This window comes from Tursiops truncatus, chromosome 2, assembly GCF_011762595.2.
Source record: "Tursiops truncatus isolate mTurTru1 chromosome 2, mTurTru1.mat.Y, whole genome shotgun sequence".
NCBI lineage: Eukaryota > Metazoa > Chordata > Mammalia > Artiodactyla > Delphinidae > Tursiops > Tursiops truncatus.
In genome coordinates this window covers 122024286-122042908 of record NC_047035.1, presented here as the reverse complement: position 1 = coordinate 122042908, position 18623 = coordinate 122024286, and the positions used below count along the sequence as shown (strand labels likewise).

Here is an 18623-nt window from a genome sequence, read left to right as displayed (position 1 = left end):
CTAATCTCTCCCATAAAACATAACTGCAAAGTTTCCAAATGAGAATCTGTAATGGAAGAAAATGAAAAAATAAGGAACTGAGTTAAAATTGGGCATGCTTTAATAGTCATTTATCATCAGTTGTCCTAGAATAATTTAAATTCCACTAGCTTATTTTTTGTTGTTGGGAAGCAGTATACAAATATATATTATATATATACATATATACATATAAATATATAAAAGATGTTCTAAGAATGACAGTTAAATTCACTGTTATGTACTATTGTTGATATAAAAAGTTTGAATACTAGATGAATGGGATCTCATACAGTATTCTATGCAGCAAAAGCCGCAAACCTTAAGGATATGAATTGTTAGTGACCCCATTGCAGCTTTGCTAGTAAGTAGTAAGTCTTGCAGAGCCACAAAAAAAATCCTTTTAAATAAGATGGTGACCTTGGTGCTAAATATGAAGGCGCACGGCTTTAAATGGATTCAGTCGTCATACGGATCACAATTAGCCTGTATCCAGCCGGGGTCAACTAAGGGGCCACTTTCTCTTTATCGACAACCTACTGAAGGTCAAAATTGCAGGAGACAGGCTTTCACCTTCATGTAAACTAGTGACACATCGTGTGTTGGCAAAAGTCCTAAGCAGATGACCTTGGTCCCCTGAAAGCTGGTCCGCACTCTTGGGCTACCTCTGCAATGTTTACAAAGCAGCTCAGGGCGTAAAAGGATTGGGATCGGAGACCTAGAATATGGAGTGTTCTGCCCCACCGCGGGGCTAGCAGCTATCAAAGCCCCCTTGGCGCAATTTCGGAGCCGATTCATTCCCCAACAAAATCGGGAGCGTCCAAGTTCAGGCACGTTCCTCGGTTGGGTTGACCACGGGACTCGCCAACACTCCAGAGGGCTCCAGGGCGTTTCCGGAGTGTACCGCCTGCTTTCTGTCGGGCCACAGACCACGGTGGCTCAAAAGAGGCATCGCCCCCTTTTCCCAGTGCCAACATGGCGACCAACCTGGTGGGACTCCGGGAGGCACTAGCTACTTCCCCTTCCCAACAGCCCCTGCGCTGGCGACGACGGCAAGCAGGAGGGGAGCGGAGCTGGCGGTGGAGGGCGGGGCAGAGCGCGGCGCCCTCCCGCCCGCACACCGGCCCCGCCCCGCGTCCGTGCGTCCAGGCCTGGAGCCCTCGCCCGGCCGGGTGGCGCGCGCTGCCTGCCGGGATACTCGGCCCGCCCAGCCAGTCCTCCCCGCTTACGCCGCGGCCGCGAGATCCGCGTTTTTCCCAAGATGGTGGCGCTGGGCTCGGGGTGACTGTAGGAGACGATAGAGCCTGACTCGCCTTCGCCGGAACCTCGACACACCGCCCTTCTCTTGCTCGCGCACCCCGCCTCCGCGTAGCCTTCCGCCGGCTCGGGCGCCTGCCATCCGCCGCCGCGCCGACTTGCGCTTCACCTCTGCCGACCCGGCGCTCACGGCCGCGGGCGGCGGCACCTCTCTCGGCTCTACTTCGGGGCTGTGCTCGGACCACCTCGCACCTAGCCCTGGCCAGGCGGGCCGCGTAGCCCCCCGGTGCGGACAGGCAGCGGCGGAGCGGCGGCTGGCGACGAGCGCGGGGTTTTCTGCGGCCCCTGCGCCTCCTTTCCCGGTCTCGGTCTCCGGAGAAGGAAGCGCGGGTCCCGCATGAGCGCCGGCGGTGGCGGCAGCGAAAGGGAACGAGGCGGTGGCGGGCGGAGGCGGCGGGTGAGGGCTGCGACGACCAGTGAAGCGGCTGCTGCTGCTGCGGGGGCCGCAGCCCAGGCGCGGGGGCGACGACAGGTCAGTGTGGCTGAGGACTGGGCCTGGGCCGGGGCGGCTGGGTGGCATCTCCCATCGTCTCCTCGGCCGCCCAAGTCCCCCTTCGGGGCAGGCTCCGGCGAGGGTAGGGACGCCCCCACCCCCGCCGGGGCGAGTGTTTGGGGGCGCGCGCGGTCTGGAGAGGCCGGTGCCAGAAGTAGGCCTCTGCTAGCAGCGGCTGCTGCTGCTCCTGCCGTGACTGTCAGTCCTGGCTGGGCGCCGCAGGGAGGGAGGGTTTTGTCGCCCGAGGGGACACGAGCGGGCCCGGGGCGGGGCGTGCTGGCGATCTAGAGGTGGCCCTTCTTGGAGTGGGGCTAGCAGGGCCGGCCTGGGCCTCAGGCTGGGAAGGGCTGGCCTTTTCCTTCCAAGGGGAGCTCTTCCTCGCTGCTTTCGAGGTTTTGGCCTTCTTGGTGAAGAAATATTTAGACGTGTGCTTTGGTGGGTTGGGGTTTTGGGGGTGGACTGGTGGGGAGGGAGGGCGGATGAATTGTTAAATCAAGCCCAAGGGTTGTGTTCACAGATTACTCATCGAGGTTCTGAAATTAAACGTGAGCTACTGGGTTTGCTGGAGACTATTAAATGCAAACCTGCAAACAGTTGGCCCTTATTTTTTTACAGTTGAGAAAATGAAAAGGACTCGTCATGGTGTGGAGGATTTTGTTGGTAAAGTCAGAATTTAATGCGACAGATGTTTTGATCCATAAAATTGTTAAAAATAATTTTAATATGACGCTGGTTGGTTAATCTTAGAATTCTTGAAAGATAATTTAGTTTCCGAATTTTTTAAAACGTTCTGTGGATATGTTAAAAAAGAAACATTACAAAGTCTGTTATTATATTTATTAAGTGGCTAGGGTGCCGTCGAAAATGTCAGCTAATGGCATATGGGATTTACAGTCCGAAGTTACCCTCCATCAATCAGAAAGGAATACAGGTATGACCCATAATTTCAGATCATTCCACTATCTGCAATATTGAGAGAAGCAGCAGATTACCCCAGAATTTTGTCTGGGGTCGGGGGAGAAGGGGGATTGAAATGGAAACGACCTAAAGTTCAGAAGTACAACTGTTAAAAAGTTACTTGTGAAAGACACTTGAGATACCCAGTAAATGTTGTCAAGTGATTTGGACAAGAGGGCTGAGAAGTGTTTATCTCACACCTCTGACGAGTAAGTACCCTTACTTAAGAGATTATTTTGTAAACCATGTAAAAAAGTTTAGAGTTTAGGAAGATAAAAAGAAGTGGAAATAACTTTGGAATTAGACCCTGCTTGTAAATCTGAACTGCTTATCACATTTTTAATGAAAAAATACAATATTAATGATGGTGCTGCTAAATCCAAAGAATGACCAGAAGCCCATTAAAGAAATTATTAATCATGACAAAACAGAAACAAGAAGTAGCTTGAAGAAATAATGATCTCAGGACTTCCCTGGTGGTCCAGTGGTTAAGACGCTGGGCTCGCAATGCAGGGGGCCGGGGTTTGACCCCTGGTCAGGGCACTAGATCCCGCATGCCACAACTAAGAGCCCGAATGCCACAGCTGAAAGATCCCACATGCCACAGCTGTAACCTGGCGTAGCCAAATAAATAAATATTAAAAAAAAAAAAGACTTAAACTCCTGTGGCACTAAAGGAATGCTTTAAATAGCAAACCAAAAACAGTTTTAAAAAAATTTAAAAATTAGAACGTAAACTATGAAAGTCTTATTGTGTCAGTATTTACTAAGTAGCATTAATGTGCTGAGTAGCATGTACACCATCTTCTGACATTGCTGGGTTACTGAGGAGTTTACACAGAGACACAAATTACAATGTTCTGATTCATTTTCACAGGTTTTATATGCCGCTTGTATTTCATATCTCTTAAATTTACACTTTTTTTTCATGGCTTAAAAAAAAGCTTCTTAAGTAAGTAGTCAGAAGCGAGAGGAAGACACATTCTCATCCAACTTGCCCAGTCCATTTAACAAGATTTGTTGGGTACCTACAGTGTCTTTGACACGTAACATTTAATGTTTTATTCCTTAAACCATAGATCATTTCTAAATGACTCCTCCTCTCTCCCCTCCAAAAACAATCCTCTCTCCCCTTAAAAAAATATTTGGAATAATTTGCTGTTTCTTTCAATATGCAGTCAGTGGAATAATATAAAACTATGGATCATACCTAAATTTTTCAGCCCAAACACTTAAAGTGTCTGTTTTCTTAAATGATTACTGGTCATGTTCTTCAGTCATGTTTTGCCCTTTTGTTTAGACCTGTAGTTGTATAGGTCAAAATGTAGAAACATGACATTAAATATACATATGCAGCTGTTAAAAAATTAGTTTTATGATTTTTATGAGTGAAGACCAATTTTCAGAAGTGATTTTTTAAGTAAAATACTTGGGTAAAGTTTTAGATGCTCTTTTCATAATGATTCAGGATGACAAAATTTTGGCTGATTGTGATAGTCCCTGCTCTCTCCCCACTGCAAATGTAAAGGTAAAGTATAAAAACCAAAGACATTATGGTATGTATAGTGGAAATAGCTTTGGAGTTAGATCCTGCTTTTAATTCTGGCTTACCCTGGTTGTCTGACCCTTGGCAAGTTACTTAATCTCGAGCCGCAAGTTTTGTCATCTGTAAAATGGGGTGGTGAGACTAACTCAGAGTTGTGAGGATTAAAGCATGTGCAATGCCTAACACATAGGCACTTAATAAGTATTATCCTTTGAAGTCTTCCTACCCAGTTTTTCCGAATGTTCTCAAAGCACCTTATAGACAGTGGACTCTAACATATTATCCTTTACATTGTTACTTTGCTTACTGGTTTTGAACTCACTTTTTAAGGACAAGGACTTCTAGTGTTTACCAGAGAGTGTGTTACCAGAGTATGGATGACTTAGTTATCAGCTAACATTTATTAGGAATCTACTGTGGCTACTCTGAGCTGAGCTTGGTGTAGGGGCTATAAAGACAAGACTCATGTCTCTGTCTTTTGGAAGTGTATAGTCTAGTGACTTTCTCCATATAACACTTTTTGTGAAACCCTGTCAAATAATGGAGCCCCATTCTCCTGGTGCCCTTCCACTCCTCAGGCAGTTCTATGGACTCAACACCTCCTACTCCCAGCTCCTGTTCTAAAGAATATTGTTTTACTGCTTCCTTTATACACTGTCTGGCACATGTTAGATGCTTCATATCTTGGTCCCAATCCTCCACCCAGTGTCTGGCACATAGTATGTTAGTGTTTGTGTGTATGTATATGTATAAAAAAAATAAATTTACTTTGGCAAGTTGCCTGTAAATACTCTGGTATTTTTCTGGGACAGTCGTCATTCTGTCTTCTGGTTATAAATTCACAGAAGTTGTGAGCCTGAGTAGGGCTATTCCTGTTTTACACATGAGGAAATTGAAGTGCAGAGCTTTAAGATGGTTTTCTTAAAGTCACCAGGTGGCAGAGCCAGGGCACAAATTGAGCCTCTGGACTCCAGGTCAGGACTCTGCACATAATGGTACATGTTCTGTCTTACCAGTTAGGAGGAGTGTTACTTTGCTTTGAGAATGCCCACCCACCTTATTGCAGTTAAGTGAGTGTTTTCTATGATATTAGTAGAAGGCAGCCTTCAACAAGATGCCTTTTCTGACCATAGCAGTTACTGGAGGAAGTGGGGCTTTTTCTTCTAATAAAGAAAATAAAGTAAAATTACAGTAAGTGGAAATAGTGTTAATCTACAAGCCTATATCTATGTCCAAAACATGAGATGTTTGAAATACTTAAAGATGCTACATAAATAGGTTTTTCTTTTTTCTTTTTTTTTTTTCCGGCTGCACCATGCAAGGTGCGAGATCTTAGTTCTAGGGATCGAACCCACGCCCCCTGCAGTGGAAGTGCGGAGTCTTAACCACTGGACCACCAGGGAAGTCCCTATAAATAGTTTTTTAATGAGATTACTTACAAATACATGATAAATTTCTTTGCCAACTTTTCATTTAATCTCAAAATTGTCACAGTGCTTTGATCTGAGTTATCTGTTATCTTTAACATAAATACCATTATGGATAGTAAGTTAAAAAAAAAGATCATTAAGTATAAGGTCTATCTGAAAGTGAAATAAGGCTAGTACTTTTTTTTTTTTTTTTACTGTTGTTTGCACATGAGATTTAGCTGACTGTTATTACTGTTTGATTCTAAGCCTTGTGACTGTGAACGCCCTAAAATTATATATAAAAATTTAAGTGCTTTAGAGTCTCAACAGGTTCTGTGAACGAAAGTCATGGAGAACCATTGATGTGGAGGAAGAAACACTAACTTTGGTGTCGGAAGATTGTGGGTTCATCCTTCTTCTCTAGCTTCCTAGCTGGGCATGAGTAGGCCATTTAGCTTTCTAAGCCTTGGCTCTGTTCCTTCTGTCAAGTAAGGGTGATACTTGCTTTGTTTCTGAGGAATGATTTTCAAATGAGATCATTCTTGAAAAAGTAAATTAATGGTACTCTATAAAGTGACCTTATAACTGATTTAGTGACTTGCCCAAGAAAACAGCTTGGTTAGTGGTAGACAGACTGTTGGAACCTTGGTGTATTTTCATGCTTTTCTTTACTAACATTTTTAACCTTTCCATAGAAATATTATTTTTGGAAATACTTAGTATGTGAATTTATTTTATATTTGGTAACTACATTTGAAATAAACAGTAGATCTTAATAGTTAGTGATGCATTATTCAGTATTATTAGTCCAAAGTCAAATCACTTCTGTAATTTGCTTTACTTTTGACCTCTCCTGTTAATGTGATAAAGGCAAGTGAATCATAAGGTTGACCTGAAAGGAAAAGAGGTTTTGGAGACTTAGAACCTTACTAGATTAAATTATTCCTGAAGTTCAGTTTTAGGAAATCTTCTGGAATCTCACATAAGATGTCATATGTGGATTGTGGAAGAGAATCCTAAGTAAGACTTCATTAATTAAAGTCAACATCTGTGCTGCAAATAAAGCAAGGAGGTGGTGTATGAGCCCTGAACACTTAACCCAAGTAGGATAAAAATCTTCTTTCAATGAAACTCTTGGCTTGCCAGTGTGGAGACTACTGTGGTGACTCTTTAACAGTTCATTGTGTTCCAGAAGTTGATCTTCTGTACCCTTTGGGAAGAGATGAGGTTAGTCAAGCACAGATCCCTTTATGTTACAGAAATAAAACATGAAACTTTTTTTTTTTTGACCTGTCTCTTTGTGGTATGCAGGCTTGTAGCTCTTTTTTAGGTCTTAATAGGTGTCCATTTTTTCATACTTTCAGTAATTCAGAATGTTCCTTTTCACATTTGAGACAAGTAGTGCTACACACAAATTACATAGCTAGGGGCTGAATGAAGATGCTACCAGTACTTTACACATATTCTTTTCATTTGTTGACTTTTGTCTCCTTGTATCAAAAAGAATGGCTTATCCATTTCAAGTCTCTAATAGACGTCTACCTCAGCAGTCTCCTTGAATGTGAGAAATAGTCTTAGGATTAATTGCCCTTGTGAGCTGTAGCCAATATGCTAACTCGGTTATTTTTATATTCTTTGTGATACAGTGTAAATTCTGAATTTTCCTTACAAATTAAATACACAAACAGTAGAAAGAATAATATAACAACCATGTATGTACCACTCAGTATGGACAAATGTCACATTTTGTCACTTGCACTCTTTAGCACCCTTTCTAAAAGGGATGTTCTTTATTTTCTTCTCAGATGATAGCTCTAGCACTGCAGATACCACTACAGGAATTTCTTCATACAACAAATACTTTCCTATCTTTTATCATATGTAAAGCATAATCCTGTTTTTTGGAAGGGAAAGGATGAGATGCCCAGCAGTGTTTTCTATATAAAGCTAATGGGTCACAGGGAGAAATTTGGGTTATTTCCAACTTATTAATTACCTTAGTACTTTTTTCTTAGGAATTCTGCTTATTGTGCCTTGTGTTTCTATTTGCCAATATTGATAACCTTACAGTGTGTCATGAATAAGGATACTAAATATTTACCTTTGCTAAATAAAGTTTTTGTTTTGAGAATTAAAAAATACCTGTCTTTTGAACACCTATTGTATGTGACATGTATACTAATTGATAAATCCCATTTCACACAAAGAATATTTAGGTAACATTTTTTCTAGTTTTCTGAAGTGAGCTGATAATGTGCCATATTCCATGTTGGTGATAGAAAACTATGCTGTTTAAGATAATCCAAATTTAGAGCTCCTAAGAAATGAAAACCTTCCCTAATTAGTTAAGCTGCTTCATTCATATTCAATTTCTTACACATTTTGCTATGTCTGTAACGTATTGTTATAGAATGTTTATGTCCCCCCCAACCCCCAAATTCATATGTTGAAATCCTGACCCCCCATTGTGATGGCATTAGATGGTAGGGCCTTTGCGAGTTGATTAGGTCATGAGAATGGAGCCCTCATGATGGAATTAATGCCCTTTAAAAGACTCCAAAGAATTCCCTCCCTCCCTTCTGCCACTGCGAGGATCTAGCCAGAGGATGGCCATCTATGAAGCAGGAAGGTGACTCTTGCCAGACATCACATCTGCCGGTGCCTTGATTTTGGACTTCCTAGGCTCCAGAACTGTGAGAAATTTTTGTTGTTTATACACCACCCAGTCTATGGTGTTTTGTTGTATAAGCAGCCTAAATGGACTAGGACACATATCAAACATGTTTAAAGAACAGAGGAGGAAAATAGGAAATAGATAAAGTTTGGTAGCTAACGTAGGGGTACATTGTGCTTGATAAAATGGAACTGCTTTTTTTTGAATTTTATTTTACTTTTTATAGAGCAGGTTTTTATTAGTTATCTATTTTGTGCATATTAGTGTATATATGTCAATCCCAATCTCCCAATTCATCCCACCACCACCACCGCCCCCGCCACTTTCCCCCTTGGTGTCCATACGTTTGTTCTCTACATCTGTCTCTATTTCTGCCCTGTAAACGGGTGGAGCTGTTTCTTAAAAGTTGACTTTAATGTTGACATGAGAACACTTAAGTATAATATATTAGAAAAGCTGAACAAACATTAGACTTTCATATACATAAAACTAGATTTCTGCATTTAAAATCATCTATTTCTTTAAATTTAATTATTACCCAGTGTACTATATTTCATATTATCTTCAAAATAAAAAGTAAAATCTTAGGGTTTCATTTAACTCAGTATCTGAGTCAGTCTCCTCCCTCCTCAAAATTCCTCTTACATGTTTTGGGTAGATGAAGGGTAGGGAGGGGTGAACTTAAAAATAGATGGATCCAAGTTGTAAAATATTGATAGGTCACTTATCTCAGCTGAAATTAAACTATTTACTCCTGGATTGAAGATTCTGTGTGAACACTAAATATTTGCTGTCTCTCTCTCTCTTTTTTTTTTTTCCGTGTGCTGTTTTAGGTATTTATAAGTGCTGGATGAATGAGCTACTTTTTAGTTAGTTCAGGACTACTTTTAGATATGTGCTGTGGGCTAATGAACTATGATCAGGATATAATGAAGTATGATCTGGAACAATCCTCTAGGCCTCAGAACTTCAAGTAATTTTAAGTAAAGATGGACTAGGGGTCAGCCTGGATAGTGGGCCAGAGACCCACTTTACTGCCTATTCCTGTGCTGAATTTGACAAGGCACTCCTAGGAGAGAGAGAGAGAGAGAGAGAGAGAGAGAGAGAGAGAGAGAGTGTGTGTGTGTGCGCGCGCGCATGTGTTCACACATGCCCATTCCATATTACTAGCTGACACCAGATTTTGAGAAATTGGGGCTGATCGCTGTTCAGCCTACCAAGGTTTTCTCTCCAGCGAACAAGGTCTAACCCCCTTAAGTGCTTTTTTAGCTATGTAGTATGTGTTTAAAATGGCGATGACTCCAATAGTATTTATTTTGTGTTCTTATTCTGATATCTTTCCTTAGTTCTTTTATCAAGGAAGTAGGTTGGATTAGAAGATCTCCAAAGTAATTTTCGGCTTGTATATTATATGCTCACTTTTTTCTTTTTAAAATATATGTATATATTTTAATTAAAAAAACATTTAAAACAGTAAATATCAGGTACTTATTTACCCATCACTCAGAACTATAAATTACGCCAATTTTGATCCTTAGCGAACCAGATGCAGTCTTACATATGCACTTGTAGCCACCTCACCCCCAAGTCCTATTACCTTCTCTCTTTACCCAAGGTAATAACTATCCCGAGGTTCTTGAATTTCATATCCTTGTTTATACTTTTACTGTATATGTGTACTTGTATCTGTAAATGCTATATATGGTGTTGGATTTTGTGTTTTAAAATTTTTACAGAATGGTATTGTTACTGTACATATCTTTCATCAGCTTTTTTTTTTTTAAACTATTTTTTGGGATATGTATGTTGATGCATGTAGCTCTAGTTTAGTTTAACTGCTGTATAGTACTCCATTGTATGATATATCAAATATATGTGTCCCACTACTAATGGATATTTTGAGTTTTTTCCTTTTTCGCTATTATAAATGATGCTGCAGTGATCATGTTGACACATTTCTTTGTGCACATATTTCTTTGGGAAGATTCATGGAAGTGAAACTGCTGGGAAATAGATTGTGAATAACTTTACTGGATGTTGCTAAATTCTTCTCTAAAATGGTTATGTCAGTATATACTTTTTTTTTTTTTTTTTTTGCTTTACGTGGGCCTCTCACTGTTGTGGCCTCTCCCGTTGCGGAGCACAGGCTCTGGACACGCAGGCTCAGCGGCCATGGCTCACGGGCCCAGCTGCTCCTCGTCATGTGGGATCTTCCCGGCCCGAGGCACGAACCCGTATCCCCTGCATTGGCAGGCGGACTCTCAACCACTGCACCACCAGGGAAGCCCGGTTATGCCAGTATATACTTTATCAGCAGCGTACGGACATTTCTTTTTCCAGCATCCTAGCCCATACTTGAGATTGTCAGATTTTAAAACTTTTGCAAATTTGATGGGTGTGAAATTTTAGCAAAATATTACTCTCATTTTAGCATTTCCTTGATTATTCTGGGTGGTGGATATATGGATATGAATTTTATTATTTTCTGTATGTTTTAAATGTTTCATAAAGAAATGGTTTAAAAGAAAGTAAGAGACAACGTGTTATACAACGTTTATGTTGTAAAGGATCTTGGAGATCATCTCATCCAGCATTCTTTATGATGCAGCCGGGAAAGTTATCAGAATAAGAATAAAATATAAAACCCTACTTATTGTCCTTTGTGATATTCTCTTTTGGGATATATCTCAATTTTTGAAGTGAAGCTCATGAGTCTTTTCTTTTATGATTTCTGTTTTTTATTGAAGAAATCCCTTTTAATATTGTCTGCAAATAGTTGAGAGGTTTTTGTTGTTGTTTATTTTTTTGCATTTAGGTCCATCTGGGAGGGAATTAGGAATCTTTTTTTTTTTAAATGAAAAACGAGTTGTCCCAACATTAAGTATTGAATCTTTTCCCCATTAAATTTTTTAAATATCACCTGTATCATCTGCCAAATGCTTGGGTTTGATTTTAATTTTTTTTTTAAACACTGGTAGTACATTGTTTTATTTCAAATAGCTTTATGTTAAGCTTTGAAGTGTGAGTCAAAGCCTACTCCTTTATTCATTTTCAGAGCTTTTATTCTTAGACTTTCACTTTTCCATAATAATTTAAAACCAGTGTATCAAGTTTGTTTGCGGATATTAATTGGAATTGCATTGAATACATCAATTAACTTGAGAATTGACATAGTTTATCTTGCCATTTATTCTGTATTTTACAGTTTTCTTCCTAAATTCCTTTTATACATACCTTGTTAAATTTATTCCTAGATATTTGATCTATACATATTTTTTTGCACTGTAAATAGGATCTTTTTTCTGTTACATTTGATCATTGCTGATGTTAATTTTGTATCCATTAACTTGGGTGAACTCCATCAGTTTTATTAGTTTATAATTCTTTTAGATTATTATAAACAACAATTCTGTCTTTTCCAGTGAACTTTTAAAAATACAAGTCTAACTTTGTTACTTTCTGTTTAAAATTATTCTTTGGCTTTCTGTGGCTTTTAGAATAAAATGCAGAATCCTTAATTGGTCTACAAGGTCCCATCTGATCTGGATTCTCTCTGCCTCCTAAGATTTAATTCACACTCTCCTTTTTTTGGAACCACCTAACAATATTGGCCTTTTTTTCAGTTTTTTGAACTATCCAGGCTCCTTGTTGCAAACCTTTTGCCCAGTGCATTTCAGTCTGCCTAGAACACAGTTAGCCAACAAATTTTATCCATCCTGTAGGGCTCAGCCTAAATATTACTCAGGGAAGCCTTCCTTTTAGAATCTCTTTGTACTTACTAGTATTAGGGCTTTCTTGTATGGTATGGTTATTGAATTCTGTGTTTCCTGGATAAGTACTTAGCTCAACTGATATTAAATAATTACTTTTGAATTGAAGATTCAATGAGAAAAACAAATGTCGGTCTCATTTTTTTTTCACGTGCAGTTTCAGGCATTTGTCAGTGTTGGATGTTTACTGATTGATCAGAATTGCATTTTTTTTCCAGTTAGAGAAATATTACTCCAGTTGGTAACTGCTCAAAAGAAAATTCGTAATTAGGCTACACTTTAGTATTTTACTAGACATTAATAGAAAATTAAATGTTCTCAATGTTTAATATTTATGTCCTTCGAGTATGGATGGTCTTTAGAAAAACAATTTTCTGTCTTTTAACAGATGCAATCTAGTTCACTTAAAATTATATGTTGTGAATTTTTTGTTTTTTTTTTTTTGCGGTATGCGGGCCTCTCACTGCTGTGGCCTCTCCCGTTGCCGACCACAGGCTCCGGACGCACAGCCTCAGGGGCCATGGCTCACAGGCCCTGCCGCTCCGTGGCGTGTGGGATCTTCCCGGACCAGGGCACGAACCCGTGTCCCCTGCATCGGCAGGCGGACTCTCAACCACTGCGCTACCAGGGAAGCCCATATGTTGTGAATTTTTAAAAGCATTTTGAAGTTAAATTAGAAGCTAATGGTCTTTTATCCTTAATTCAGATTTTATGACTTTAGATGCTACATTTGATAGATGAAATGTAATAAATTAAACATAAAATAGTGTTCATGATTATTTCTAGGAAAACTCACCTACCTTTAGTTATTTTAGTATATTGCATTATAAATATTTTTTGTGTGTGCGCTGAATACTAATGTAATTCTGTGTTTAATTTTTGGTTAAGTTCTATGTAAGATTGAACTCAATTTAACTACTGTGCAGAAAGAACCCAGAGGAAAATTTCAGAATAATAAGTCATTGGGACTATGTGTGTGGCACATTGCTTCTGTTTTCAGATCATGGAATTGTTGATTGCAATAAGTGATTTATAATTAAAGTCAGGAAATTGAAATAATTCTGGTACTTTGGAATTTTTAAAGGCTTTCCATAGATGACACTTGGGATCTACACTGAGATAAGATTCTCTCACTGCTAGTAAGTCACATAATAAACACTTAAGTAAACACTGGGGAAAGAGCATTTTAATGTTGGCAGATCATGGGTTTACCTTTTATAGTTTTTCAGACAGGTAAATAAGCATAGTTTGTTTACTTTTGAAAATGTTCACAGAACCCAGAGAGAGGGGAGGGCCAAGGGTCACATTAGAGAGTTCCGTTCTTTTCTAATGCACAGTGCTTGTGATCCTAAAATTTTACTCCTGTATATAAACTGACCATACACCGAGATTTGCCAGCATGGCCTCAATTTTAAATGTTAGGTTATTCCTGTAAATCATAAAACCAGAAATCCTAGAACTTTCATATTTCCAGAGAGCCTTTTATATGTCATGGTTGGTTGCCCCTCCCCTCAAATATTGGTGTGTAGAATTAATTATTTTTGAGAATAAGGAAATACAGAAAAAAATACGTATTTTTAAAGTATAAAAAGAAGTGAAAGTTTTCTCTTCCTTTTTTAGCCAATTCCAAAACTTAACTGTTGTTCAATTTAAATGTAGAAAAACATAAAAACATCTGGTGAATACCAAACAAATACATCTGTGTAACAGATACTTGTAGTTTTATTCTTTTTTGGGGTGGTTTATAAAAAATCATTCCATACACTTTTTATAATTTCCAACTTAATTGAGATATAATTCACATACCATAAAATCCACCATTTAGAGTGGGTTTTAGTATATTCAATTGGCAACCATCACCATTATCTAATTTTAGAACATTTTCATCATCCCCAAAAGAAACCCTGTACCTGTTAGCAGTCATTCACCATTCTTTCCTTCTTCAGCCCCTGAAGAGTGGCAACCACTAATCTGCTTCCTTACTTTATGGGTTGCCTATTCTGGACGTCTCATATAAATGGACTCATAAAATATATGTCCTTTTGTGTATGTCTTCCTTTACTTAAATGATATTTTGGAGGTTCATATTACATTGTATGAGTATACACTTACTGTTTATTCAGTAATCAGTTGATAACTGGATTGTTTCCATTTTTTGGTTATTATGAATCATGTTACAAACATTCATATATAAGCTCTTTTGTGTGGACATATAAATTCATTCTCTTGGGTAAGTACCTAGGAGTGAAACTGTTGGGTCTTAGCTAACTAACTGTGTTTAACATTTTGAGGAACTGCCAAACTTTTTTTCCAAAGTGGCTGCACTATTTTACAGTTACATCAGCAGTATATGAGGGTTCTTTCTAATTACTTCCTTGCCAAACCAATTGTCTGTCCCTTTTATTTTAGCCATCTTGTGGATGTGAAGGCATCTTTGTGATTTTGATTTGCATTTGCTAAATGACTAATGATCATCATTTCATGCCCTAATTGTCCATCTTCAGAGATCTATTTAGATCCTTTGCTGTTTTAAAATTGGGTCATTTTTCTTTTTATTGTTGGCTTTTAAGCGTTTTTATATGTTCTGGATACAAGTCCCTTATCAGATATATGATTTCCAAGTATTTTCCCCCAAAAGGTTGTATTTTCACTTTCATGATTGTTTCCTCTGAGGCACACAAGTTATAAATTTTGGTGAAGTCCTGTTTGTTTTTCTTTTGTTGTCTTTGGTGTTATTTATTGTGTTGGCCAAAAAGTTTGTTCAGGTTTTTCCATACATCTTACAGAAAAACCCGAATGAACTTTTTGGCCAACACAATAAGAAACCATTGTCTGACCAGTCATATAGATTTATACCTGTTTGCTTCTAAGAGTATTGTAGTTTTAGCTCTTACATTTATGTTTGTCATCTGTTTTGAGTTAATTTTTGCATATGGTGTTATATGAGGTAGGGGTCCAACTTTATTATTTTTACATATAGATATCCAGCTGTCTCAGAAACATTTGCTGAAAAAGACTATTCTTTCCCATTGAATTGTCTTGGTACCCTTGTTGAAAATCAACTGGCCATAAATGTAAGAATTTATTTCCAGACTCTCAGTTCTCTTCCATTAATCTGTGTGTCTGTTCTTCAGCCATTAATACACATTCTTGGTTACTGTAGATTTGTAGTAAGTTTTGAAATTGGAAAATGTGAATATTCAAACTTGGCTCTTCTTTTTTTGGCTGTCTGGGTTCCTTGAATTTCTGTGTGAATTTTAGGGTTAGCTTGTCAATTTCTGCAAAAAGGGCAGATGGGATTTTGATAAGATTTGTGTTGAATATGTAGGTCTATTTGAGGAGTATTGCTACCTTAGTATTATGTCTTTTGATCCATGAACATGGGATGTCTTTGTTTGTTTAGGTCTTTACTTTTTTGGTGTGTTTTGTAGTTTTCGTTGTACAGGTCTTACACTTCTTCTGTTCAAAAGAAATGTATTTTATATATTCCTAAGATTCATTCTTTTTGATTTTATTGCTTATGGAATTTTTCTTAATTTTATTTACAGATTATTCATTGCTTGTGTATAGATTTTTGTCCTGAACTTGTATTCTGTACAACTTGTTTTTTTTCCCTCTTAACTATTTGTTATAGAAATCTTTTCCATGTGAGTGGTTACATGTGCATCTACCTCATTCATTTAGCAAATATTTATTGAGCACCTACTATGTCATAGGCATTTTTCTAGGTGCTAGTGGAGACAGCAGTGTACAAAATCCACCAAAACTCCTGTTTTCATGGAACTTATACTTAGTAGGGAAAGAGAAATCATAAACATCAAAAACAAGATATGTAGAATATATCGTATGTTGCATAGTACTTCTAAGGAGAAAAATAAAGGAAGTGGTATATGAAGTATTTGAGAGTGCAGGGGATGAGTGCAAATTTTAGTGTGGCCAGAGAAAGCCTCGCTGAGATGATAACTTGAGTAAAGAACTGAAGGAGATGCGAGAGCTAGCCATGTGGATGACTGGGGGAAGAGCATTTCAGGCAAAGAGTGTAGTGAATAAGGAAACACTGAAGTGGGAGAGTGCCTGATCTGTTTGAGGAACAGTGAGGTGGCCTGTGGGGCTGTAGAAAAGTTAATGATGGAAATCGAGTCAGAAAGGGAATGTAGGTTGCAGATCATTTGGTCATAATAAAGAGTTTGACATTTACCTTTGAGTGAGATGGGAAGCCATTGAAGGTTTTTGAGCAGAGTGGAAAGTTCTGACTTAGATTTTAGCAAGATCACTCTGGCTGCCATGTTGATCGTAGATTGAAAGAGAAGGGCAGAATCAAGAGACCAGTTGGCAGGCTATTACAGCAGTACAGATACAGACAGGCTATTACAGCAGTACAGACGGTGGGTTGGACAAGGTGAGGCCTGTCAGGTTGGTGAGAAGTGGCTGAATTATTGATACGTGTTGAAATTATAGTCTGTAGGGTTTGGTAATAGGTCAGATATAAGTGTGAAATAAAGGGAGGAGTAAAAGATGACACTGAGGTTTTGGCTAGAACAACTGAAAGTATGGAGTTGAACAGTACTTTTTAGTTACTGCATTAAATCTATGTGTGGTATCACATGCCCACATAACTACAGGTAATTTTACCGTATCAGCTTGGTGGAAAGGGAAGCAAAAGAAAAAACTCAAGAAAGGAAAAGAATGTTAGATGTGGAACATATGTCCTGAAGTAAACTTGATAGAAGACTATCAATCTTTTGACTTCTATCAGCCTTTAGAACTGAACTAGGAAACTAACTCAGAGTTCATAATATATTTTGAAACTCTTTATTGTGGAATTTAGGTTGTTTAAAATTTTTTTTTTTTTTTTTCCCGGTACACGGGCGTCTCGCTGTTGTGGCCTCTCCTGTTGCGGAGCATAGGTTCCGGATGCGCAGGCTCAGCGGCCACGGCTCACGGGCCTAGCCGCTCCGCGGCATGTCGTATCTTCCCATACCGGGGCACGAACCTGTGTCCCCTGCATCGGCAGGCGGACTCTCAACCACTGCGCCACCAGGGAAGCCGTGTTTTCAATTTTTGATATTACAAATAATGGTACATATTATTTCTGTAAGGTAGATTTCTATAAAATGTTAGACCATGAGGCTATGTCAGCTTAAAGATTTGATAGATACTGTCAATTACTCTTTAAAAAAAAGCTTTTTAATCAAGTTTCATTCCCAGCACATTGTGTAGGACTGCTGATTTACCTCATTGCTTATTATATAGTATCTAGTCATGAAATCAGAATTTTTTGATATAGGTAAATCTATCTATCCTTTATAGCTTCTGAGTTTCACCATGCTTACAAAGATAATACAGAAATCTCATATTTTCTAGGACTTCTATGAGGTTACTTTATAGATTTAGATTTATAGATTTAGATCTGAATACATTCAGCATTTTTTTGAATATTGTATGATTTAGGTTTAGATTTGGATTGCATTTGGCATATGTTTGGATGTTGTGTGAAAATATCTAACTTTTCTAAGTTCTAATATCTAAATATCCCCACTTGGGCAGCTAATTCTCTAGACCAGCGGTTCCCAACCTTTTAGGCACCAGGGACTGGTTTTGTGGAAGACAGTTTTTCCACGGACAGGGGGTGGGGGTGGGTCGGATGGTTTAGGCGGTAACGCAAGCGATGGGGAGCTGCAGATGAAGCTTCTTCGCTTGGTCGCCTGCCGCTCACCTCCTGTTGTGTGGCCCTGTTCCTAACAGGCTGCAGACCAGTACTGGTCCGGGGGTTGGGGACCCCTGCTCTAGACCACCTAAGGGATCCTTTCCCCACTGATTTAAATTACCATCTTTTTATATATTGTTTTCATAAACTAAGAAAAAAATCATGTTTATTGAAGTACTGAATTTATATCCAGTAAAGTGCACTTATCTTTTTTTTATTTTTAAAATTTATTTATTCATTTATTTAATTTATTTTTTTGGCTGCATTGGGTCTTCATTGCTGTGCGTGGGCTTTCTCTAGCTGCAGCGAGTGGGGGCTACTTTTCGTTGTGGTGGCTTCTCTTGTTACGGGGCACAGGCTCTAGGTGCACGGGCTTCAGTGGTTGTGGCATGCGAGCTCAGTAGTTGTGGCTCACGAGCTCTAGAGCGCAGGCTCAGTAGTTGTGGTGCATGGGCTTATTTGCTCCGTGGCATGTAGGATCTTCCTGGACCAGGGATCGAACCCATGTCCCCTGCATTGGTAGGTAGGTTATTTTTTTTTTTCTTTTTTGCGGTACGCAGTCCTCTCACTGTTGTGGCCTCTCCTGTTGCGGAGCACAGGCTCCGGACGCGCAGGCTCAGCGGCCGTGGCTCACGGGCCCAGTTGGTCCGCGGCATGTGGGATCCTCCCGGACCAGGGCACGAACCTGTGTCCCCTGCATCGGCAGGCGGACTCTCTCAACCACTGCACCAC

The 18623-nt window shown here is 39.3% G+C and overlaps 1 protein-coding gene across 8 annotated transcripts in view; it reads left to right on the top strand.

Moving 5' to 3' along the window:
• Positions 1-1670: 1670 nt before the first annotated feature.
• Positions 1671-18623, top strand: part of UBE3A (ubiquitin protein ligase E3A) — a 97183-nt gene continuing 80230 nt past the window's right edge. For 7 of the 8 annotated variants that reach the window (XR_012330242.1, XM_033852055.2, XM_004316755.4 and 4 more), the window contains exon 1: positions 1671-1807. The gene's annotated coding sequence lies outside the window, so the exon portion shown is untranslated. The remainder of the gene's footprint in view (positions 1808-18623) is intronic. The other variant, XM_073801332.1, reaches the window with a different exon arrangement.